This window comes from Rhineura floridana, chromosome 5, assembly GCF_030035675.1.
Source record: "Rhineura floridana isolate rRhiFlo1 chromosome 5, rRhiFlo1.hap2, whole genome shotgun sequence".
Classification (NCBI taxonomy): domain Eukaryota; kingdom Metazoa; phylum Chordata; class Lepidosauria; order Squamata; family Rhineuridae; genus Rhineura; species Rhineura floridana.
This window is the reverse complement of record NC_084484.1, coordinates 162,121,082-162,146,404: the sequence shown is the minus strand read 5'-3', so window position 1 is coordinate 162,146,404 and position 25,323 is coordinate 162,121,082. Positions and strand designations below refer to the sequence as shown.

At 40.6% G+C, this 25,323-nt stretch overlaps 1 protein-coding gene and 1 long non-coding RNA gene across 5 annotated transcripts in view; both read left to right on the top strand.

Annotated features, from left to right (window-relative positions):
• The window catches only part of GRIA4 (glutamate ionotropic receptor AMPA type subunit 4), a 380,787-nt gene that overhangs the window by 93,792 nt on the left and 261,672 nt on the right, over positions 1 to 25,323 (top strand). The window lies entirely within an intron of this gene.
• LOC133385515 (uncharacterized) lies at positions 162 to 22,904 on the top strand. The gene is made up of 4 exons (XR_009762896.1): positions 162 to 329; positions 784 to 909; positions 4,046 to 4,126; positions 22,711 to 22,904. It is a non-coding gene; the product is annotated as an uncharacterized LOC133385515 (long non-coding RNA).

Genomic DNA, 25,323 nt, shown 5'->3' with positions numbered 1-25,323 from the left:
CACGACCACTGAATTAACCTGCCAAGTGACTTTAACTTGCTCAAGGAAAGTCATCTAATTCCAAAGCCCAAAGAAGGTTCACAGCTTTTACTGATCAAGCATAATAATTATTTAGGGTTGCTGCTTTATTTTATATGAGGAATAGGAAAGCAGACATGCATTTTATATTTGTGTCTGGCATGCATTAGCCACACTATTTGGCATCTGCAATTTCAGTACAAGTTTGTTTAACATTGTGTGAGACTCTCCAGTCATTCTTCTTGCTTTGTCATATCAGCTATTAAGGATGATGACATTTGAAAGTGCCTGGACAAAACTGATACATAAAGGTATGCTTACATATCATTAATGAATAAATGAGCAGGCAGTGTTGTTCTTCTGGATTTAGCAGACAAAGTAAAGCACAGTTTTGTCAAAAGAAAGATTGAGTCTCTAAAAATGTCAGTAAAAGTCCGAAGAGATATTTCTGAGAAGCAAAGTCATATAAACTTAGCCTATAAACTAAGCTGCTTTGTATTTCACCCATGCTGGTTTTCTCATATCTTATTTATACACGTGGTGCTAATGCCACCAGAGGGTTTCCATTTATTATTAAATATATTTCAACTTCAAAATAAGCTAATTGTGACATTTAGGCACTGTTCAGTCTAAAAAAAAAGGGGCAAGCTTTTCATCCTTAGGCCTTATGACAGTTATCACTTACAAGAGCTTTAATTATTGATGCTTTTAAAATGAGACAATCCAGCACTCAGTTAAGTCTAAGCTGTTGCTTCTGCTGTGTAGGAGGAAGCGGGACAAGAGACAAGAGATATTATGCCCCCAGAGGAAGAACATTGTGTCATGGGATGACCAAGCACCAAAATAAAGATGCCTTAAAGAGCCACTGCTGCAGGAACAACACAATTTGCTGTCAGTATCCTGTGCTTGCATGTCTTATGTCTTTGGTGCATAGCTTGTGCACTCTGGGCTTGAAACTGGGTGCAGATAGCATAGTCAGTTCTAGCTCCCTGATGAGAGTACTGATATGTCAGATTTAACATTTTAGGTGTATTTTTAAACTGTCATAGTGTGTGAAGTAGGCATCAGGCTAAGGTTCCAATCCTGTACAAACTTACTTGGGAGTAAGTCCACTGAATTCAGTGAGATATAATATGCACATGCACACACAAAAATACAACAGTGCCAGCACAAGACATTTTGCTGCCTGTAGCAGACTTTAATTTCCCTCTATCCCTGCTAGGTCCAGCACTTTAAAAAGTCTTGCTGCACCATTCAGACACCAATTCTTGTCTTCTTTGCCCTTTACTTGTGCTGCTTGAAGCAGATTGCCCTGTTGCTTGGCAGGGCTGCTCATGATGAAAAAAGCACAGTATTTATTGTGTCCACTTACACATTGCCAAAAGCAAAAAAGGACGCAGTTTGCACATGCTAGCTTTTATGTATAGATGCAGATTTAGAAATAAGTACTTTTAATTTACATGGAAATACAATGCACATCTCATCATAGTGGGATGACTGTGGCCAGATTACCTGCGTGCCTGCTCAGTCTACTGTTCTAAAAGCTGATGTGCAATTTCAAGACCACTGTTCTTCCTTCTGATGATTCTTCATATTTAAAACAAACTTGGATCCAACAGCTCATCAAACAGGATGGTTCTCTGACAGCTCTTTGAATAGAGGACTGCCCTTTATTAGGGAATAAAGCTGTAAATACATACAATAACTGAGCTGTAAATACAAGTATGGCTTAATTGATTTGTGGAGTGGTTGTGTTCCCAACCATTCCACCTGTATGAGGCCCTTTCAGAAAGGCTTCTGAAAGGACACTTTTTTTTGGTAATCTTTCAAAATGTGATTTTATATCCATTTAGATATTTCCTAAATGCAGTGAAAAATGTCAGCAAAAATAGCTCAATAAATAAATAAATAAATAAATGCTAGTAGCAGCTTGAAATGACTGGAAGAATAAGGTTATGACATATTGCAGTCATGCTACAATACAGTAATACTTCAGAGAGATAGGAAAAAAGATGCTAAATATATTAAGGCCATGTGTGTTATATATTGTTGGAAGAAATTTCATAACTTGCCATGTCCAGCAATTGAAGTATGGAAGCAATAACAACTATAATTATAAAGTAAAATAGTAAAGCACACAATCTGATTCTGTTGCAACATTGCAACCACTACTTAATTGAATCTGTAATTAATTTTCTAAAGTTTTTGGAAATGTTTTTGTTTTGCAAATATTCTAAACTTAGCTAAATTGTTTCCTTCTGGGAGGAAGGACAGAATATAAATAAATAAATCTTTTGACTCCTGTATTAGAATTTCAACTAAATGATCTGATAATTACATGCCATTCCCTATGATTTGTATAAAATATTTGTACTGATAGCCAGTCTACTGTGCTATCTTCCTATATACATAAAGATCTAAAAAAAAGTCATCACTCTGCATTTTGCTTGGTTGCAGGCAGGTGGCACTGTGAACTTCTGCATGATCAGAAGCGATAGTGCTGCAGGGGTGAAGTGTGTGAGGGTGCCAGCGCCTAGTCCTTAAACATAATTGAAAAAAATGGAGTTTGGAACACTGTTTGCTGGAAGAATGATCTCGAATGTTGCAAAGTAGGACAGAGGAAGGAATGCTTGGACCAGGCTTCAGAACTATAGAATAAATTTATTATTCTTATTATCTGCCCTTCATCCAAAGGTCCCAGGGTGGGTTACAACTAGGGTTGCCAGGTTCAATCCCTGAGACTGATCCTGTATCTTTAGGAGAAGAGAAAGTCAGCCAAGTGCAGGTGTTCTTGCAACTCTGTAATGGGAAAAACCACAAGGTGGAATTCTCCCTTCCCCCTGCACAACTTTTAAAGATACAGAAGACCTCTTGGTTGCCAGGCCCAGCCTCCAAGAGGTCTTCTGTATCTTTAAAAGTTATGCAGGGGGAAGGGAGAATTCCACCTTGTGGTTTTTCTCATTACCGTGTTGCAAGAACACCTGCACTTGGCTGACTTTCTCTTCTCCTAAAGATACAGGATCAGTCTCAGGCCATCGACCTGGCAACCCTAATTACAACAGTTTCAAAACACATAATTAAAAACAGTTAAAAACAACCTAAACATCACAGAAAATAGGATGGATCCTAAACAGGTGTTGAAGGCCAGGGTAAAGAGGTGCATCTTCAGCATTCTCTGAAAGTTGTACAGTGAAGTTGCCAGATGCACCTCGGTGGGGAGGGAGTTCAACAGCTTAGGGGCTGCCACAGAGAATGCCCTCTCCTGGGCTACTCCCCTGATCTTCTGAGAGTGGCGGAACTACCAAAAGGGCCCCCTTTGCTCATCTCACACCTGAAAGGATCTGTAGGGAAGGAGGCAGTCTTTCATATATTTGGGACTTTGGGACCTAAGTTGTTATAATTATAAATTTATAATTTACAATTATATAAATTTTAGTTCTGTAATAAGCCTTTTTGGAACTTTATATTCTGTCTGAAAGACTGCCTCCTTCCCTATGGATTCTCCTGGTTGTTAAGATCAGCAGAGAAGGCCTTCATGGTAGCTCCATCAACCTCAAAATTTCAGGGATGGTGCCCAGGAGAGGGCATTCTCTCTGGCAGCCCCTAACGTTTTTTATTTTTGTAACCTGCCCTGGGACCTTATGCTAAAAGGCAGGTAAGAAATCCAAGAAATAATAATAGTGTATTTCAATTACACAAAGTTGAAATAGATGATTGCTATCAATTAAGAGACAGCCAGGTGTCTTATAAAACAAGCTCAATACTGTTTATTAACTTCCTTTGCTCTGTTTCCTTCCTGCATCCACTCTCCCTTCCTCAGGCCTTCTGCTGTTATGCTGAGTCAGTTCCTAGTTGGTGTTCCCTCAGTTTTAATTTCCTGTGTGTGACTGTCACTGTGTTATTCCTTCTATCTGCTTTCTTAACTCTCTAACTTGGTTCTGCTTTACATTGATAAATCCAGCACAATATGTTGGTGGCAAGGACAGCTCTTTTGCCATTTAATTCACCCTTGTGTTTTCCTTCCCAGACTCACTTGCTGCTTGGATTCAGATGTCAGGGATGAAGAAGTGTGTGTTTACTGAGCAGTGTTACCTTGCAACAGTGTAAGGTAATAGCATGAAACCTCTGTGCAAGAAAGCATATTTAGAGTAGATTTGAACTCCTGGTCAGTCCAATGATTCCATCTATTCCTTTTCAGCTGCCAAAATAGAATGCTTTACGGCTGCGAGAGACTCTCAAAGTGGCTTGCAAAAGATGGTATACAGAGGACCAGAAATTACATGGTGTCTATATAGAACCAAGATTACTCAGGAAGCATTTCCTGCCTATTCTTGCCTGGTGTCTTTATGAAGCAGCAACACCCAACAAAATTCTCTAAGGCAGTGTTCTTCAAACTTGGTCCGCCAAATGTTGTTGAAATACAACTCTTATCATTCCTAGCCAGCTTCGCCAGCTTCGTGGTGTAGTGGTTAGAGTGTTCGACTACAACCTGGGAGACCAGGGTTTGAATCCCCACACAGCCATGAAGCTCACTGGGTGACCTTGGGCCAGTCACTGCCTCTCAGCCTCAGAGGAAGGCAATGGTAAACCACCTCTAACTACCACTTACCATGAAAACCCTATTCATACGGTCGCCATAAGTCGGAATCGACTTGAAGGCAGTCCATTTCCATTTTCATTTTTTTGCCGGGGATGATGGAAGTAGAAGTCCAACAACATCTGGTTCCCAACATTGAAGAACACTGCTGTAAGGTAAGCGAATGGGTCTGAGCTGCTGGATCTCCTTATGATACAAACAGGTTTGCCATGCTGGCAATTGCCAATCAGTACCTCGCTCCAAGGGCCTCTAGGGCTAGTGAATTGGGCAGAGCAATTCAGTCTTGTTCAGCTCTTGATGGTAGTCATTAGCACTTTATCCCTTCTGGTCTCTTGAAACTGTAGGGATCATGAGGAGGGGAGAACCAGATGGAAAGGGCTGCATAAACATGGGTGTCTCCTCTCTTTAGATGGGGAGTATCCCTCCCTGTCTTGTCCCTTCTAGTTGGGAAATGGCTTGAAAGGGAGCCAGAGGAGAATGTGAGCAACTGATACAGTTCCCCTTTTCCATGCTCAGTCATTCACTCCTCTCTTCCTACTGTTGCAATAAATTGAAAAAGGAGTAGAAAATGGCAGCTAGGCTTTCTGGCTGACTATTTTGGAGGTGTAGGGAATGTACCTGGATTCTAGAGTCTTGATTCTGAATAGATGAAGAAACATTTTTATTTGCTGGGCAAGTTGCTGATCTTCTTGACCCTTTGCCAGTCCAGATTTTGGGTCAAACCTGCTCACTTTCGTATGGTGCAAATGGCATAACAGTGCAAAGTACCCTTTCCCTTTCCTGAGTATATGTACTAAGTGCTATGGAACAAACTCCCTCTTCCCTCCCTTTCAGTTTCCTTTCAATAGTTTAAAACACGCTATAGGCCCAGATGATCCCGAGTTTTCCATTTGCCTTGAATCAAGAGTGAGTGATGCAGCTGTAGCAGTGGGCCTCATATCTTTATTGTGTTGGTAACAGTTTACGATCCAAATATAATTTCCATCATCACAAATATACATTTTGAGCATAAAACAGGTGTACTGGTTTTTTGGGGGGTTGGGGGTTGGAAGACAATCAACAGCATTATGAAATAAATTTCTTTATGCAATATAGTGTATGTAGTGTGCAATAAATTTTGTATTAAACCTAAGCTTACTTTTATATTAGAGGGCCAGTGTGGTGTAGTGGTTAGAGTGTTGGACTATGACCTGGGAGATCATGGTTTGAATCCCCACACAGCCATGAAGCTCACTGGGTGACCTTAGGCCAATCACTGCCTCTCAGCCTCAGAGGGATGCAATGGTAGACCCCCTCTGAATACTGCTTATCATGAAAACCCTATTCATAGGGTCGCCATAAGTCAGAATCGACTTGAAGGCAGTCCATTTCATTAGTTTTACTTTTACATTTCAAAAATATGCCACAATAATAGTTTTATCTTTTAATTTAAACATGGTAGATTTCATATTCTTAATGCAGTAATGTGAATTTATTGAGACAATAATTACTCAGAGCTTGATGGGATTACAAGTTACATCCAAAGGTATCTAAATAGGGTTAGGGTTAGAGTTAGAAACCTTTAACATTATAGTAAACAAAGGCACATTTTATTATCCTGGTCTAAAAATAGCATATTAGGCTGTCAGCATTATCCTTTAGAACATAAGAAATTCATAATTTTTAGAGAAATAATCAGAAAAATAAACATTTGTGTAATGTAATTAAGGAGTGGAAATACATTTAGATATTGGTATACATCACTACGCAATTTGCAGTCCTAGGACACCTTAATTGGTACTGGGCCTCATTGAACTCAGTGGGGCTTGCTTCTTACTACATAACTGTTCAGATAATTAGCTTTCCTGAACTCATATTTATTTATTTTATTTATTTGTTGCTCCATTTCAGTATATAACATATTGAAAATATCAGCATAGCTCAAATTTTATTTCTCTAATCTGAAAGTATCTGAAAGATCCGTAGGTCCTGATTCCAATGTGCATCTCTGGTTTTGGACAGGACAATGTGGGGTATTTAATTAATTAACTGATAGATAATATACTTCAGAAAATGGAAGATTTACATGAATTGAAAGCAGGTTCTCCACTTTACATTATGTGTGTGTGAGGTCATTTCAGTTGGTGCAAAAAATGGAGGAAGCTATGGCAAGTGAGAAGCAAAAGGGCCATCGGCTTGTTTTACAAAGACATTGCAATCATATTACAAGAACAATATGCCTCTCTCACTCCTAGTTTGGACTGAGAAGCTTTTGAAAGTGCCAGTCTGTGTCAGACTTGAAGAGCAGGCAGATAATTAATCTTGCGCTGGATCTGTCTTGGGCTAAATTAATAGTATAGTAGGGCCCTGCTTACCGGCGTTCCGTCTTGCGGTGTTCCGCTGATGCAGTGGCTTTCAATTAGGGGAAATTCCCCATTTTAAAGCCGATTTTGCACTTTTGTGACATTTTGCGACATTTTTGCGCGATGCGGCCCATTATAGTCAATGGGTTCTGCTTTATGGCGATTTCCACTTTACGCCGGGGCCTGGTCCCTAACCCGCTGTATAAGCGGGGCCCTACTGTATATGAAACTATAGGGTATAGCAGCACTACCTCACCTTGCTCATTTTGTTAGGCAAAATACCATGGGTAACACTAGTGAGGACTTCATGCTAAGAAGTCTCCTTCACACCCTAGAAGTTTTTTTTCAAGTGGCTGTTGCTGATAATCTACACTACAAATCCTTCAATTCTGCTCTGTTTTGAAATGAACTTATGCTATGATCTGCCTGTGAATTGGTGAGTGAAACTCATTTTCTGCTGGTGTAGATATTGTATGCTTTTGTTCCTTATGGATCAGCTGTTGTTGTCCAATGCCAAGAGGAGCAATGTTTGACACTGCAATGGCTGCCAGTACAAGCTGCTTTGTCTCAAGATACCTGTTGCTATTATATACGTGGTTTCACTTGAATGAGTCTTTGCTAGTTTGCTATGAAAACATCTGAGCTCTCACTGGGAAGAAAAAGCTGCTTCTGTGGCATCAGAGTGATTCTAGAGAATATTGGTTGGCTACTCAGCTCAGTTGCAATGCAGAACTCAGTTACAAATGCTTGTGACCCACTGAACTTATAACTTCCATGAACATAGCTGTGGTATGTTCTTGCCTTATTATCCAGATATTTTGCAGAACTGCAATGGCAGAGCGGCAGCTCCATTGGTGCACAAAGCTGTGCTCACTTCAGACTGTTAGAACAGTATTCAGCTAACTTTTTGCCCTAGTGCTAGATTACATTCGTGCTATGTTGAGTACAACCATTAGTCTTTCTGGCTGGCAACCTAATGAGACATTCCTTGAAAGATCAAAAGAATTTTGCTGCACAAAACATATAATAAACCAGGGTTGGGGAACCTCAGGCCCAGGGGCCAAGTGTACCCCCCAGGCTTCTCTATCTGGCCCTCAAGACTCTCTCTATGCCATTCCCCCTCCCCAAGCCATGCCTCTCACCAGCCCTACTCAATTCTCTCCTAAAGTGTTTTTGACTGCTGGAATGAGTCCTTGAACATTTAATTCCTCAAATGGAGATTTGTTTGTTGTATGTATAGAAACCTCTTATTTTTGCATGCCTGGAATGAAGCCTATTATACAACGGCAAGAGTTAGATCCTTTTCTGCCCACTTTTGCCTCTGGCCCTGCCCATCACTGGCATGTGGCCACCAGATGGTTCCTCAGAAGGAAGTGTAAAAAGGTTTCCCCACTGCCAGTGGAAGCTGATCCCTACCTGCCTGCCTTCCTGCAACCAGTCATGGGGTTGCTGTGCCTGTGATTGGCTCTGGCTCCACCTGCTGTCAATCTCCTTGGGTTCTGCCCTAGTAGTCACAATGGGCACTAGCCACCACTGCTCACCCCTGATACAAACAAGCCAGGTGCTTACCCATCTTGGCCCTTCCTGTTCCTATTCAATGAGCTGCTGAAGGCATTTGAGAGCAACAGAGCTCCCAGATCTTTCCTCAGTCTTGAATGCATTAGATGGCCTTAGGCAAGCCACTCTCAGCTTCAGTGTTCCCCTTTGCCCAAATATGCAATATGGGGATCATACTACTAATGTGTCTTACAGGGTTGTAAGAATGACTGAGAATTCAAGCAAAATGCATTTTAATGTCATAATTCCATGTGTGTGTATGTTATCATAGCAGAAAATCTGTTGGAACGTTGTCTAAATTTGTTACATCCCCATCCTTGGCAGTGCTGACTAAGGGTTCTGATAAATATTGGTGTAACTTTCTGACCACTGGGGGATCTGTCTGACACAGGAGCTCACTTATGTTACCAGCACAACACTAACAGTTCAATAATATTGAACCATGAGTTATGGCAATGTGCAAGGTGTATTTTGCACCTACTAGATACTCTAGAGCTGATCAGTAGGAAGAAACTGTTAGTTTTTAGTCCTGGCAAACTAGCAGGGTGATCCTTTCAAGAATTGTGGTGTACTAACATCAATACGTGCAGGCATTGGGTGGTTGTTTTTTTTAAAAAAAATATTTAAAGCATTTTTGTCCCAATCTTCAGCCAAAAAAAAAAAAAAAGCTCCCAGAGCAACTCACAAATGTCAGTGATGAGACAGCCCCTGCTCTCAGGCTTACAATCTAAAAGACACAGCACAAAGAATTGGGAACAAAGAGGAAAAAAGCAATCCTGGCCATGTCTGCTCAGAAGTAAGTCCTATTGAATTCAGTGGGGCTTACTTCTAGGTAAGTGGGGTTAGAGTTGCAGCCTTAAACATTGTTCCTTAATTAGAGAATTCATGTAATGAGAGCTGAGGGGCAGCTGGTGTCTGCAGGAGAGATAGATGAGGTGGCACTACTGCAGAGCTTGGAGTCTCCTGGAGCGTTCTGCACCTACGACCAATTTCAGAATTTTTGTAATGACCAGCTAAAATGAAAAAAAAATCAAGAAGAAGTGACAAAAGTTGTTGGTCTTCCAGCAGAACTATTGGAAAGGCTCTGCAGACCCATCCCTCTTGTTAGACTTGTCACACAGAGGTCCCCAAGCAACCTACAAATTTTAAAACATAAATGCATTACAATACATTCTAATACTAACACATTTGTACAAAAGCATATAAAAGCATACAATTCATAAAAACCCACCAATAGCAGCCAGTCCTATCCAGCAGCTCCTAGTTCACCCAGAGCTTGAGCCCACTCTCACTCTCCCCTTCTTTATCGCTATAATCATCCATTCTCTGCCTATCTTCTTCCTTGATGACTGTATTTAGTCAATTTAGCCGGTCCCCACTCCCATAATTTTCCGGAAGAAGAGCGGGGGAGCGGGAACTAGTGCCACCACCCCCCAAGCAATTTCCCATATAAATTTGTGCAGGGTGACAAGGCCCATTGATCCTCCAAATCGCCTTTTTTCCTTCAGACTGGAAATGCCTAGCCAATCAGGACACAGTTATGTGCTGCAATATGCATAAAGTGGTTCATTCCAGATCAGCTCCCACAACTAAGTATTATTTATTATATATTATATTTGTTAATTTTATATCCCACCTTCCTCTCAGAAGGACCCCAGGGCAGCACTGCAAGCATCCCACCCCCTATTTTGGGGGAAATATTCCCACCAGTTTTACTCTGATTTGTGTCCCTGGACCAATCAGAATCCATTTAGAATGTCTTCAGCTAACACATTTATGCTGCTTGAGTTCTGTTTTGTATGAGAGAAGCTTAAATTGATACACCATACTGTTCAGGGACTGGGCAGGAAGCAGCAGAAGGAACAGCTGGGAGAAAAGGGCTTTCTTTTTTGAGGTGTGGCACAGAATAGCTCTCTCGCCCTCCCAGTCCCTAGCCTTGCTTTCCTTCTCCTACTTAACATGAAAAATCACCCAGGCTTAAAAGAATTAGGGATTAAAATTTAACAGCAGCAGTAGCAACAGCATCCTGGCACCACCTGATAAGGGGTGGCTTATAAATTTGAGAAAATAAAATAAAATGAACAATACCCTCTACACTTTTGTGGGTGATCTTTATTATATTTATTTATAAAAGTTTTTTTATATACTGTCATATAATAAATTATCAGGGCAGTGTACAACTATAAAACATAAAACAGCATTAATCTTAGTATTCTTATTGTTCTTTGTATTGTTAAGTCTCCCAATATATGCCAGCCTGAGCCTTGAGATCTCTGTGTATGTGGGCTTTGCTTATAGTCCTGTCAATGAGCGTAGCATACTGTGCAATGCCATGGGATGGGCATCCCCACCCTGTTGTGGCAGCTCTCTTCTCTGGATGTGTAGCTCCCTTCTTTCGGATGTTTAGGTGTCCCCCTTTGTCAACTGAAGATGCATCTCTTCCTCGATGTCTTTGGCAGATAGGCGATATGTGGAGCCCAACAGCCAGTATCTGGTCTGCTGCTGTGTTGAAATTGTTATGACTGTGTTTTATAATACTGTTTGTATGTATGCTTTTATCGGAATATTTTGTAAACTGCCCTGGTATCCTAGGAAATGAAAATGAAAATAATAATAATAAATAATTTGAAAAAGTGTTTTCCTCATCTTTCAAAATAATAGTCTGCATGTTTACTGAAAGATTTGTCTACAGAGCCAAATTTATGGTCTTTTGCCATGATACATCGGTAGTCAGCATAGATAAAAAAGCAGAATGTGAACTTGTGTTGAATGCTTTATTCTTTTATTTCATGGCTCTCTGCTTTTTATTCCTGCTGGAACAAGAGCTTTGTGGAGCCCCAAAGATTGTATTCTATTTCACCCATGGATAGTGGTTTCATGAAACGTATTTCTCTGCCTACTTTAAGTCTGGATGTCTTTCAAGAACAAATTTCAAACAGATAATCAGCTTCATTTTCAGCATCTTTGCAACCCCAACTCGGGCAGATGTACAGTTCAGTAAGTGAGCTAATTTGCTGAATCAATATATAGACTACTAGCTTCTTTTTATCTAAGCTACATCAAAGAAGTGCATCTTTGAGGAAAATTTTTAAACAGTGACACTTTCTTTGTGCAGTGGCTTTAGGCCGTTGATCCATATATGGCATGCCCATTATGGCAACTGAGGAACTAGAACATAATTTGAAATAGAGATGGATGTATGGAATAAGACTGGGATCCAAGGAGCACATATTTGAAATCAAGTCCTTTTTTATTTATGTATTTAACGTATTTTTAGACTGCTTTTTGGGCAAAAATGTCTCTCAAAGCGGTTTACAACCATATAGTACAAGAATTCTTCACAGCACATACATAAAAGTGCAGATCATCAAGTAATTTTGATCTTTACAAACTCATAAAAGATGTGCCCTTATTGTATTCAGTACTTCATAATCCTTATCATTCTACGAAGAACTTGGTGAAATGACCTTGGTGATGGACTGCAGATGATCTGTTTAATTTTTACTTTATTAAAATATTTTTAACCTTTTTGTCCACACATGGGACCAACACATGGGACCAACAATCATCACTAGTGCAATAAATTGCTAAAACAAAAATGGATAAAATGGCTGAACTAGTAGGTTCTGAGGTTTGGGGACAGGAGGGGGATAGCAGAAAACCTGTATTTGAGTTGTATTGTGTGTTGCGATTTTTATCGTATTGCTCTATTTATTGTATTGAGTTTTGCTTGGTATGCTTTTGTACTGTTATCTTTATTCTGTATACGTTTTTGAGATTTTCTTTTGTAAGTCGCTTTGAGTTGCATTTTGGAAAAAAGTGACTAATAAATATCATTAATAAATAAATAATACTAATAAGTAATAAAAGATAGCATGAGAAAAACAGCACAATGGCAAACCTTGCTTATGGCTAGTGAGAAGAGAGCTTAACCATGAGTCCCAGTTTGCATGACATACTAAACCAAACCTTGAGTTAGCTCAGCATGGTGTGGCAGAAAAAAGGATCTTGAGGAGCAACATGACTGTGAGCTCTTCTCCAGGACAGTCAGGTTAAACCATAGTTTGACTTAATCGTGTCATGTGAACCAATTAGTTCATGTGAACTAATTGCTGTTCTCTGCATATGGACATCCTGTCTATGGTATTCTAGCTGCCAGGGCCTTTTTTCTTTCCATTCTTCTTTCCTTAGATGTACAATGTTCTCATATGTATTCCTTTAAACATTTTGCTTTCTCTTTTAGTGATTTTTCATTCTTCCCTGTAGAATACAGCCTGTTTTATATCACTTGGCTGCTGTGTTTCACCCACTCAGTATCAGAAGTTGGTCTGCAGTTCTTTTCCAACCCTCCTTTCTCTCCCAATAGCATGGTTTGCATGTAATACGATGCCAAATCATGGCTTAGTGCAGATTCTTAGCACGGGTTGATCGCAGCGCTTCCCCTCCACTCCTGCTGCTGCTGCACTGCCGTGAGTTAAACTGCGGTTTGCCTTAGAATGTTGTCTAATCCCAGGCTTGTGGTTTGCCTCACTTCAGGTTGTGTGGCGGCAGGAGGACTAATGGAGGAGTACAGCAGCTGTAATCTGCTCTCTGAGAACCCACACCTTCATTCTTAGCCATGGTTTGGCTATAATTGAGCCAAATCTACAGCAGTTTGGAACAAGTAGCTGCAGTGTTTACCTCTATCTGTAATCAACTGTCTCTGAGCTGCCAATTCTCTGCGCCGTCTCTGCTATCTTTTCGGCGCCTTTTGAAGGCTTTCCTTTTTCAACAAGCCTTTTAAGTTGAGACCTATCCCAGGCTGCATCTGTGTTAGAATTGCTTTTAATATCTTTTCTTTAATAATATATAATAAATAATAATAAACTTTTATTTTTGAGTCGCCTATCTGGCCAAATAAACGGCCACTCTAGGCGACGAACAACAACATAAGAAAATACAATATAAAAACAAGAGGAACACAATGAATAGTTATCTAAATCCCTCTTCCAGTTAAAACAACATTAAAACTAACTCACCCCTAAGATATTGTAGGCCTGCCTGAATAGGCAGGTCTTCAATGCTCAGCGGAAAACTGCCAGGGAGGGGGCATGATGCAGATCGAAAGGAAGGGAATTCCAGAGGGTGGGGGCCACAATCGAAAATGCCCTCTCTCTGGTCCAGACCAGCCTTGCTGTTTTGACCGGCGGGACCGAGAGAAGGTCTTGCGTGGCTGATCTTGTCAGGCGGCATAATTGGTGATGCTGGAGGCGCTCCTTCAAATAAACTGGGCCGAAACCGTATAGGGCTTTAAAGGTCAATACCAACACCTTGAATTGGGCCTAGTGCAGCCAGTGTAGATCTTCTAACACCGGAGTGATATGATCACAACGGCAGCTGTTCTTAATCAAACGAGCCGCCGCATTCTGTATCAGTTGTAATTTCCGGACCGTTTTCAAGGGTAACCCCACGTAGAGCGCATTACAGTAGTCTAAGTGAGAGGAGACCAGGGCATGTATCACACGTGGGAGCAGGTGGGAAGGAAGGTAGGGTTGCAGTCTCCGTATCAGATGAAGTTGATACCAAGCTGCCCGGCTCACTGCCGAAACCTGAGCCTCCATGGACAGCTGGGAGTCAAGAATGACCCCAAGGCTGCGAACCTGGTCTTTCAGGGGCAACTGTACCCCATTCAACACCAGGTCTATATCGCCCAACCTTCTCCTGTCTCCCACGAGTAATACCTCGGTCTTATCGGGGTTCAGTTTCAGCCTATTCCTTCCCATCCATTCACTTACGGATTCCAGGCACTTGGGCATGGTATCCACAGCCAACTCTGGTGAGGACTTAAACGAGAGATAGAGCTCAGTGTCATCCGCATATTGGTGACACTGCAACCCAAATCTCCTGATGATGCCCCCCAGTGGCTTTACATAGATGTTAAATAGCATAGGGGAGAGGATAGAACCCTGCGGCACTCCACAATTGAGAGGTCAAGGGTCTGAAACCTCATCCCCTAATGCTACCCGTTGTTGCCTGTCTGAGAGATAGGAACGGAGCCATCGTAAAACAGTGCCCCCTATTCCCAATCCCTCTAGGCGATCTAAAAGGATACCATGGTCGACGGTATCAAAAGCCGCTGAGAGGTCCAGGAGGACAAGGAAGGTATATTCTCCCCTATCCAATGCCCTCCTCATATCATCCACCAGGACGACCAAGGCTGTTTCAGTTCCATGTCCAGTCCTGAAACCCGATTGGAATGGGTCTAGATAATCTGTTTCATCCAAGTGTCTCTGTAGCTGTTTTGCCACCACTCGCTCAATCACCTTGCCCAAGAATGGTAAATTTGAGACTGGGCGGAAGTTGTCCAACACATGGGGATCCAAGGAGGACTTTTTCAAGATGGGCTTTATTACTGCCTCCTTGAGGGCTAATGGCATTGTACCCTCCTCCAAGGATGCATTTACCATTGCCTTGATCCCTTCGCCCAGTCTCTCTTTACAGCTCATAATGAGCCAAGATGGGAAAGGGTCCAGCAGACAGGTGGTTGGCTTCACAGTAGAGAGCACCTTGTCCACTTCCTCAGAAGGAAGAGGCTGAAACTGATCCCATCGGACCAGAATGCAACTGTCTGACTCTGGTCATATGTTTTTAACCCTTTTTAAACGATGTTTTTAAAGCTTTTTAAAAAAATGTTTTTAACATTATTTTGTTTTAATGTATTTTAAGATCTTTTTATGATGTTTTAAAGTGTTTTTAGCGTTTCTGTTTGCCGCCCTGGGCTCCTGCTGGGAGGAAAGGCGGGATATAAATCAAATATTAAATAAATTCCATCCTCACCCCATTTTAATAATGCCAGGGCTTTTTACTGTTTCTAAAGTCATGCCCTACAGGATACCCTTGTTTATGCAGATTTTTGTCCTCTGGATTTCTTTCTTTTTTAAAAAAATAACAACCAAGTAATGTTTTTCTGCATTCCTGGGGAGTCTCCTGAATACACAGAAATGCCTACCTTCCCTGCAGGTGACCTTTCATTGCCATACTGCTGGCATGTTTTCCCTCTGTCCCCCATCCCCAAGTTTTCTATTAGGAAAAAGGGTAAAAAGGAAGAAAGTAGAAGTTTTCTTTTGAGCGCATGTAGATGCCATAGGCAAGATGACAACACAAAACACAAAACCATTGAAATGGTAAAAAAATGAAAAAGCTGTGAGTACACAGCAATAATATAAGATGGAAAGAAGGGGTCAAACCAAAGAAAATGAACTGGCATTGATGCCACTGTGGGGAAAAGAGAGGACAGGAGAAGGAGTTTGCGTAAATCAGCATTAGTTGCTTCTATGGAGTGAAAGTGGTCGGACCTGACAGATAAGCAGCGTAAGGTGATTCTAATGACCTACCCCCACCAGCCTGTGTTTGTTGCCATAGTAACAAGAAGCATTTTTCTAATAATATACAAGATGGGATTTTTAAAGCAAAATGATGCAACCCCCCCCTCCCCGTGCTGTTATGTACATGGATCAAAGCAAGGAAATAAACTTAGCATAGCAGAAAATGTTTGGAACAAACCTGGATCTTTACTAATTAAATAGGTAAGCAAGGCAAATGTACTGTAACAAATTGTGTTGTGGAAGCAAAAGTGTTCATGTGGGGTGAGAGAGAAGAGCAGACTTCTAAGACTTTGGCCAGCAGACCCTGGAAAGGAATATTGTCTCTCCAACAGATCACTCCCAAGGTTTTTTCCCCCCATAGGAGGTGATGTGACAGTGAAAACCTGGGGGAAAGAGAGAAGGGGACTAGACCAGAACTTGGATCAAAGTTAATCCTGCACATAGCTATTTTACTATACATCTGCATCTGATGTGTGGTAAAAATCTCGTTACTGCTTGGACTCATGAGAGAACCAGCGTTCCAAATACAGTGCCTACATGCATACAGTGTTAATTACCGCTCTGTTAAAGGTAAGCGCTCTGAGAGAAGAGTAAAAATTGGAGGAAGAAAAGGTTCAGACTTGGCTTGGAAGGAGAAAATTCAAATATGCTGAATGCTGATGTGAATTTTACTAGTACAAGGTCTGCTTATAGAATAGTAGAGTTGGAAGGGGCCTATAAGGCCATCAAGTCCAACCCCCTGCTCAGTGCAGGAATCCAACTTAAAACATACCTGACAAGTGGCTGTCCCAGCTGCCTCTTGAATGTCTCCAGTGTTGGAGAGCCCACCACCTCCCTAGGTAATTGGTTCCATTGGTGTAACGCTCTAACAGTTAGGAAGTTTTTCTTGATGTTCATTCAAAATCTGGCTTCCTGCAACTGGAGCCCATTATTCCATATCCTGCACTCTGATGATTGGGAAGAGATCCTGGCCCTCCTCTGTGTGACAACCTTTCAAGTCCTTGAAGAGTGCTATCATGTCTCCCCTTAGTCTTCTCTTTTCAAAGCTACACAATGCCCAGTTATTTCAGTCTCTCCTCATAGGGCCTTGTTTCCAGTCCCCTGATCATCCTTGTTGCCCTCCTCTGCACCTGTTCCAGTTTTCCTGCATCCTTCTTAAAGTGCAGTGTCCAGAATTAGATGCAGTACTTAAGATGAGGCCTAACCAGTGCTGAATAGAGGGGAACTAGTGCTTCGTATAATTTGGAAACTATACTTCTGTTATTACAGCCTAAAATAGCATTTGCCTTTTTTACAGCCACATTGCACTGTTGGCTCATGTTCAGCTTGATTAACAACAATTCCAAGATCCTTCTTGCATGTAGTATTGCTGAGCCAAGTATTCCTTATCTTATATTTGGTTTCTTTTTCCTAAATATAGAACTTATCCTTTGCACTTACAATTGTTAAATTTCATTCTGTTATTTTCAGCCCAATGCTCCAGCCTATCAAGATCACTTTTAATTTTGTTTTGTCTTGCAGGGTATTAGCTATCTCTCCCAGTTTTGTATTATATGCAGATTTGATAAGCATTCCCTGTACCTACTCATCCAAGACATTAATAAAAATGTTGAAGAACACTGGACCCAGGACTGAGCCTGCGGCACCCCACTCTTTACCTCCCCCCACTTTGAGAAGGATCCTTCTGTTCACCACAGAGAGAAGGATTACTTCTTGTTGAAAACACAGGAGAATTGTATTCCCCTTGAACATAAGACAAGCCCTGCTGGATCAGATCAAATGACCATCTAGTCCAGCATTTTGTTCTCAAGGTGACCAACCAGATGCCTATGGGAAGCCTTTAAACAGGACCTGAGTGCAATAGCACTCTTCTTACTTGTGAATCCCAGCAACTGTTATTCAGAGATGCTGGAGAGGCAGTACATAGCTATCATGGCTAGTAGCCATTTTTGTTCATATTTTCCTTGAATTTGTCTGATCACCTTTCAAAGATACCCAAGTTTGCTTCATTAATCATGTGACAGTGGTCTACGCATTGAAAGGTCAATGAAGCCATGCCACTAGACTTGACTCCACGATTGCATAGCTCCCTAGCCACTCCCATGCCCCTCTCTCCTCCACATGTTAACTGTGGACAGCTGAGATGCGGAAGCCTACACATGTAGATGCACAGGGGGTCTACACAATTAGGCTGCCCCAGCATCAACATAAGATGCACGTACTGTTGTTTTAAACAGTTTCTATATTATATTTTGTTTTAATTGCAATTGTTTAACTGAATATTATTTTTATTAAATTAATTAAGTTGTTTTTATATAGGTACTTATTTTATATATATTGTTACATTGTAAATCACTTTGGGATACCTCATGGGAAGTTATTCATGAATGAAATAATGTGGATTTTCTGGATTTAGATCTGGTTTAAAATGTTTGACTTATATTTGGTAAATACCCTCCACATACACTAAAACATGACATGTGAATTTTATGTGCCATATATATATATATATATATATATATTAAAAATGGTGTATGTGTGTGTGTTGTCAGTTCCCAGATCAAGAAATTCTTTGCTTCCTCTTTGCTGCTATCAGATAAGTTCCTATAATGGTAATCACCTGTTATGCAGCAGTGGCCTTTGGAGATCTTATGCATCAACACTGGAAGAAGGAATAATCTTGACCTTTCCCCCCTAAATGTTTTACATATTATTATCATCATCATCATCATTTATTGCCTGCCCTTCACCCAGAGTTCCCAGTGCGAATTACAACAACCTTAAAATACAGTGTTAAAACAATTAAAAACAACTAGAATCACAAAATAGGGTGGATTCTAAAAATATGTCTCGGGTATCAAAGGCCAAGGTAAAGAGGTGCATCTTCAGCATTTTTCTAAAGCAGTACAGTGAGGTTGCCAGATGCTCCTCGGTTGGGAGGGAGTTCCACAGCTTAAGGGCTGCCACAGAGAATGCCCTCTCCTGGGCCACCACCACATCCCAAGCTTCTGAGGATGGTGGAATTACCAAAAGGGCCCCTTCTGCTGATATCAATACTGGAGAGGGTCTGTAGGGAAGGAGGTGGTCTTTTAGTTGTATTTGTTTCATTAAAGCTATTAGGACAGACCTGGTGCTTCAACTGCAGCTCCATATAATTCTTATTATAGTGAGAAGCTGCAATCTTAATCCCATTTATCTGGGAATAAACCCCATTAAATTCAAAGGACTTACTTCCAGGTAAGGATGGATGAATTTGCCAGTTTTGGTTTCTCTCAGTTTTTGAATAGAAATGTGAAGGCATGGGGAGGAAATGGAGATCAGAAAAATATACCCTAAAGACCTTTTTAAAAAATGCAGAAAAGGATTGGGGGGGGGCATATGAAACATTTTGGCTTAAGGCCATTGATTTCAATAGATCTACTCTGTATGACTTAGTTGGATCTCACCCTTTCTCTTTTAGTAAGAGAAAAAGTACTTTTGATTTTTTTAGTGTAAGATGATCTAAAGTTTCAGAGAATAACGCAACACTCAAATCCAATTTTTTTTGCACCAAGAGAGTGTTGCCATCTTCAAGAGAGAACATACAAGAATTTTATTGCTTTTAAATAGCTGCTTGCCTTCTTCTGGTGACCTTTATTCAGTTTGGAGGTCTAGAAGCAAGTATTCTGTTTGGTTGCCTTTTTGATCTCACCTCTATCTTGTATTCAAACTTTTAACTCTCTCCTCAAAGGACTGTTGACACAAATATTTGCTAGAGACTGTGAAACAAGCAGCTTATTGTCAGATGGAGACTGGGGCAGAAACTGCAAAAGAGCTATTGTTGCTACCAGAGCTTCAGAGGAAAACCAAGCTCTAACCAAGACTCACAGAGGGAAGTGGACTACAGTTGGGTGTATTCATAATTTTGCTTGTACAAAACAAGGCATTCATGGGTTTAAATTTTATAAATATGCCAAACAGTACAATTCTATATTCTAAGTTATAAATTATAAATTTTATGTTAAGGCAGTAAAATAACTTTTAAGTTTAATTTTTTTAAAGTATGTATTGTATGTATAGCAACCACCTTTGGTCCTACAATCAGCAGGGGAGTCCCTAATTGGTGGTGCCGTCTCTGGCTGCTGCCTGGTTAGCATTGACCCCCCCCCCCACCGGGCCTTCTCAGTGATGGTTCCCCATTTGTGGAATACCTTCCCTGGTAAAGTCTGTCTGCCTCCCTTATTATTTACTTTCAGAAGAAATGTGAAAACATTCCTATTTACTGAGACATTTGATGAATAATAGATACTGCCCATAGCAGCTGTGAAACTGATAACTGTGAGGGTATGTGATTCCTTTTAAATGCTTTTAGGTGTTCTTAAGTTTTAGATGGTTCTAAATTGTTTTAGATGTTTTAAATATGTTTTTATTTTATTTTAAATTGTACTGTTTTAACATTAGGATGTTTACTGCCTTGGGCTCCCTTGGGAGGAAGGGTGGGATACAAATTTAATAATTCAATAAATAAATCAAATCTACACACACAGACACACACACACACACACACACACACACACACACGGGGTGGGGGAACAAGTAGAAAAAACCCTCGTATTTTTTCACAGCTTCAAACAATTCTAGAAATTTTACATTCGTAGTTAGGACTATACAGGCTAGGAAGAGGCTGTTAAGTTGTCCTAGTGCTTGCACTTTAAACTGAGCCTGGAACAAACTGGCAACCAGTAAGGTTGATATAAAAGCCTCAGAGCTGCATTTTGAATTTGTTGTAGTGTTCAAGTGCATCTGAAGCCAGCTCTTCTGAAAACTAATTCTTATTTCTAACCTAACTGTAGCTCAATGTAAGTGAAGTAACTTCTCAGATGCAAATTTCAATAATAAAGTGCTACATGTTCATGTTCCCTTGCATTTCCATCTTACCCAAAGCAGAACTTCTGCCTTCTGGGAGATGTGGAAACTCCTGATACACAACACCCTAGAGAAAGAGGAAAATTGTGAAAGGCCTATTTTGGGTAAGATAGGGATGCAAAGAAACAGGAAATAGGACAGGCGTGCACATCCTGTTCTCCCACATTAGTAGTGCATCTGAAGTCACTTGGCTGTCTGAACCGTTTAGCTGTGCAAGTATTATTTTAATAAGAGTAGGGTACAGTGCTGTAAACTGTAAAAGCAGAAGACTATAAACACTTGTGTGTAAGTTTTATGTACTGTTGGGGTATACATACCCTGAAGCAGTTCAGGAGTGCTATATAATTATTTAGCTCCTTTCTATATGTGAATAGCACTGCCAATATATTTTTCTACCATTGTCCCTGTACCTTTAATTACTGTACAACAAGCAGAAATCCAGGATGTGAATCTTCTTCCAAGCCTACACCTCTGTGCTTGGAAAAGTTTCACTTGCTAAATTTCTGTTGGTTAAGCAGCTCTTAAAGCGTAGGTACTTTGCCAGATTCAAATAAATGCTAATGCTTCTGATAACTTTAATGTTTTTGAAAATTGCAACTGAAATAGTTAAGTGAGCTAAATAAATACATTTTAAAGTAATTAATTTCATAAGATGTTAACCAGATTAAGTATGTAGGCATATCAGTTCAAGTGATTTGTGGATGACAACAGAAATATGCTCAGGAGTTGATCATGAAATTAGGTACAAATCAGGTGCAATAATTGTTTTCTCCCTATTATATTCTTTGTGACAGCTCAAGTTTATTGTTCATCACGTTGGGTTCTCATATTGTTACACAGTTTTCAAGACTAATGTCAGTACAAAGCTATGTGGATGATATGGATGGCATTATGATGTCAAAAATCTGACATGAACATGATATTGGAGTATGTCTCTGTAGACAACATTAGGATGTTGGAAAGAGAAAAAATAATATCATTACTAAGCTATTTTACCATTAACTTATTATAGAAAGGTACATTGAACACAAGCAGTTTCCTTAGATAATGCTAACCCTTTGGTATAAATTTAGGGATGTGAGCCAGAAAGCACTAGTTGAAACCTTAACCTTGTTCTACTATTTATGTATTGAAAACAAGCAACACAACTCTTTTCCAGGGTTCATTGTTATCATGGTGCTAATTCCTGATACTGAAGCATCAGGAATTCCCTGGATCTTCTCTGAGATTTGCATAAACTACATCCTTCTTAAAGGAACCAGTTGCATGCAGCTGGGCCTGGAATTTTAACTTTTATGGAAATAGAATTGTTTATTCGGACTGTTTTACTGGCACCTGGACTCTGGGTAATTCTTTTTTAAAAAATAGTTATTCAACACTCGATTCCAAACAGCAAGTAATTTGAGTAGAAGAAAGGGCCTCCATTGTGTTTGGGTACATGACATCAGGTTCAGCAGGCCAAGAACGGACATGAAGATGCAGGTGTTACTCTATGTCACTTGCTCCTGCTTCCTGACAGCCTTGAATTTGTGATATAATATAGATTGATGCAATGAAATTGCCTGTCTTATTATGTGCTTTTTAGGCCAGCATGATAAATAACATATAGGTGCCTCTAAAGCCAAAGAGTGTATCTTTTATGTTTATGCTCTTCAGTTCTGCAAAGTAGCTCTCCTTTTGTTTAATGTGGCCTGATGAGTAATATGGACTATTAATTATTTTAAGTATCTGGAAAGGTTGCATTTAATCTGCCTGTGTGGGAGCCAAAAATCAGAGTTGGACAGCTATTTGATGAATAACGAGTGAAAAAGGAACAGTTTTGAGTGTGGGGGTTAGCTGGAAAAAATTCAGACACAACTTTTAGAATTGCAAGTTGTTAAACTGTTACATTGCTACTTGTGACCTGTTTCTGTGATTGCTTCTGCAGTTCTTTAATAATAACTCCAATGCATGACTGTAATGAAAAAGACAGAACACTGTACAACTGCTGTGCTCTCCTCTCCAGAAGATCCAGACTCTGTAAATCCCACCACTCAAGAAAGGGGCAGAAGAAAACAAAAGTGATTTTAGATCTGACTTACCTTTGTTTCACAATTATTAATAAACATTTGGAATTATTAATATTGGCATGTATTTTTGCAGACACCTACACATGAAAACAAAGCAATCTAACCCTTTTTGCACCAGGCTGAGGTGGGAGGGAGTTCATAGAATCACAGAATCATAGAATAGTAGAGTTGGAAGGGGCCTATAAGGCCATCGAGTCCAACCCCCTGCTCAATGCAGGAATCCAAATCAAAGCATTTCCGACAGATGGCTGTCCAGCTGCCTCTTGAATGCCTCCAGTGTCGGAGAGCCCACTACCTCTCTAGGTAATTGGTTCCATTGTCGTATGGCTCTGATGTCCAGTCAAAATCTGGCTTCCTGCAACTTGAGCCCATTATTCCATGTCCTGCACTCTGGGATGATTGAGAAGAGATCCCGGCCCTCCTCTGTGTGACAACCTTTCATGTATTTGAGAAGAGTGCTATCATATCTCCCCTCAGTCTTCTCTTCTTTAGGCTAAACATGCTGAGTTCTTTCAGTCTCTTCTCATAAGGCTTTGTTTCCAGTCCCCTGATCATCCTTGTTGCCCTCCTCTGAAGCTGTTCTAGTTTGTATGCATCCTTCTTGAAGTGCAGAGACCAGAACTGGACGTAGTATTCAAGATGAGGCCTAACCAGTGCTGAATAGAGGGGAACTAATACTTCACGCGATTTGGAAACTATACTTCTGTTAATGCAGCCTAATATAGCATTTGCCTTTTTTGCAGCCACATCACACTGTTGGCTCATATTCAGCTTGTGATCAACAACAATTTCAAGATCCCTCTCACATGTCATATTTCTGAGCCAAGTCTCCCCCATCTTATAACTGTGCATTTGGTTTCTTTTTCCTAAGTGTAGAACTTTGCATTTATCCCTGTTGAATTTCATTCTGTTGTTTTCAGCCCAATGCTCCAGCCTATCAAGGTCCCTTTGAATTTTGTTTCTGTCTTCCACGGTATTAGCTATGCCCCCCAACTTTGTATCATCTACAAATTTAAAAAACATGTTTTGTACCTCCTCATCCAAGTTGTTAATAAAAATGTTGAAGAGCACTTGGCCCAGGACCGAGCCCTGTGGTACCCCACTCATTACTTCCGCCCAGTTTCAGAAGGAACCATTGATCAGCACTCTTTGAGTACGATTCTGGAGCCAGCTGTGGATCCACCTGATAGCTGTTCCATCCAGCCCTCATTTAGCTAGCTTGCTGATCAGAATATCATGGGGCACTTTGTCAAAAGCTTTGCTGAAGTCGAGATATATTATGTCCACAGCATTCACACAGTCTACAAGGGAGGTTACCCAATCAAAAATGAGATGAGATTAGTTTGGCAGGATTTGTTCTTCATAAATTCGTGTTGGCTCCTAGTAATCACTGCATTGCTTTCAAGGTGCTTACAGATTGACTGCTTTATAATCTGCTCCAGAGTTTTTCCAGGGATTGATGTTAAGATGACTGGTCTGTAGTTCCCTGGTTCCTCCTTGCCCTTTTTGAAGATAGGGACAACATTAGCTCTCCTCTAGTCATCCGGCACTTCACCAGTCCTCCACGATTTTGCAAAGATAATAGACAGCGGTTCTGAGAGTTCTTCAGCCAGTTCCTTCAATACTCTAGGATGCAGTTTATCAGGCCCTTCCGATTTGAACTTGTTCAAAGTGATTAGGTATTCCTTGAACATTTGTCTATCAATCTCAAGCTCCAATCCTGCCCCTTCTACTTCATGTTTACCGGGAGGGTCATAGACCCTTTTTTGGGAGAAGACTGAGCCAAAGTAGGAATTGAGGACTTCTGCCTTTTCTTTGTTATCTGTTATCATTTTGCCATCCTCATTGAGTAGCTGTGCCACCATTTCTTTTCTCTGTCTTTTACTATGGATGTACCTGAAGAAAGCTTTTTTGTTGCTTTTAGCGTCCCTCGCTAACCTCAGCTCATTCTCAGCATTAGCCTTCCTGACACCATCCCTGCAATTCCATGATACCTGCCTGTACTCTTCCTTTGTGGCCTGGCCTTCTTTCCACTTCCTGTATGTGTCCTTTTTTTGTTTTCAGGTCTTCTCTAAGCTTTTTATGAAGCCACATTGGCTTCTTCTGCTGTCTCCCCCCCTTTTTTTTCCTTGTTGGAATTGCTTGCCATTGCTGTTTTAGAATTTCCTTTTTTGAAACTCCCACCCATCTTGGACTCTTTTTCTCATTAGGGTCGCTTGCCATGGAACCATACTTACAATTGTCCTGAGTTTATTGAAATCAGCTTTCCTGAAGTCCAGGGTACATGCATGGCTACCCACAGCTTTTGCTTCTGTTAAAATCAAGAATTCAAGTATGGTGTGGTCACTTTCCCCCAGAGTTCCTGTAACTGCCACTTCATCCACCAAATCATCTCTGTTGGTTAGAATCAAGTCCAGGATAGCTGATCCTCTGGTTGCTTCCTCCACTTTCTGTAGGAGAAAGTTATCTCC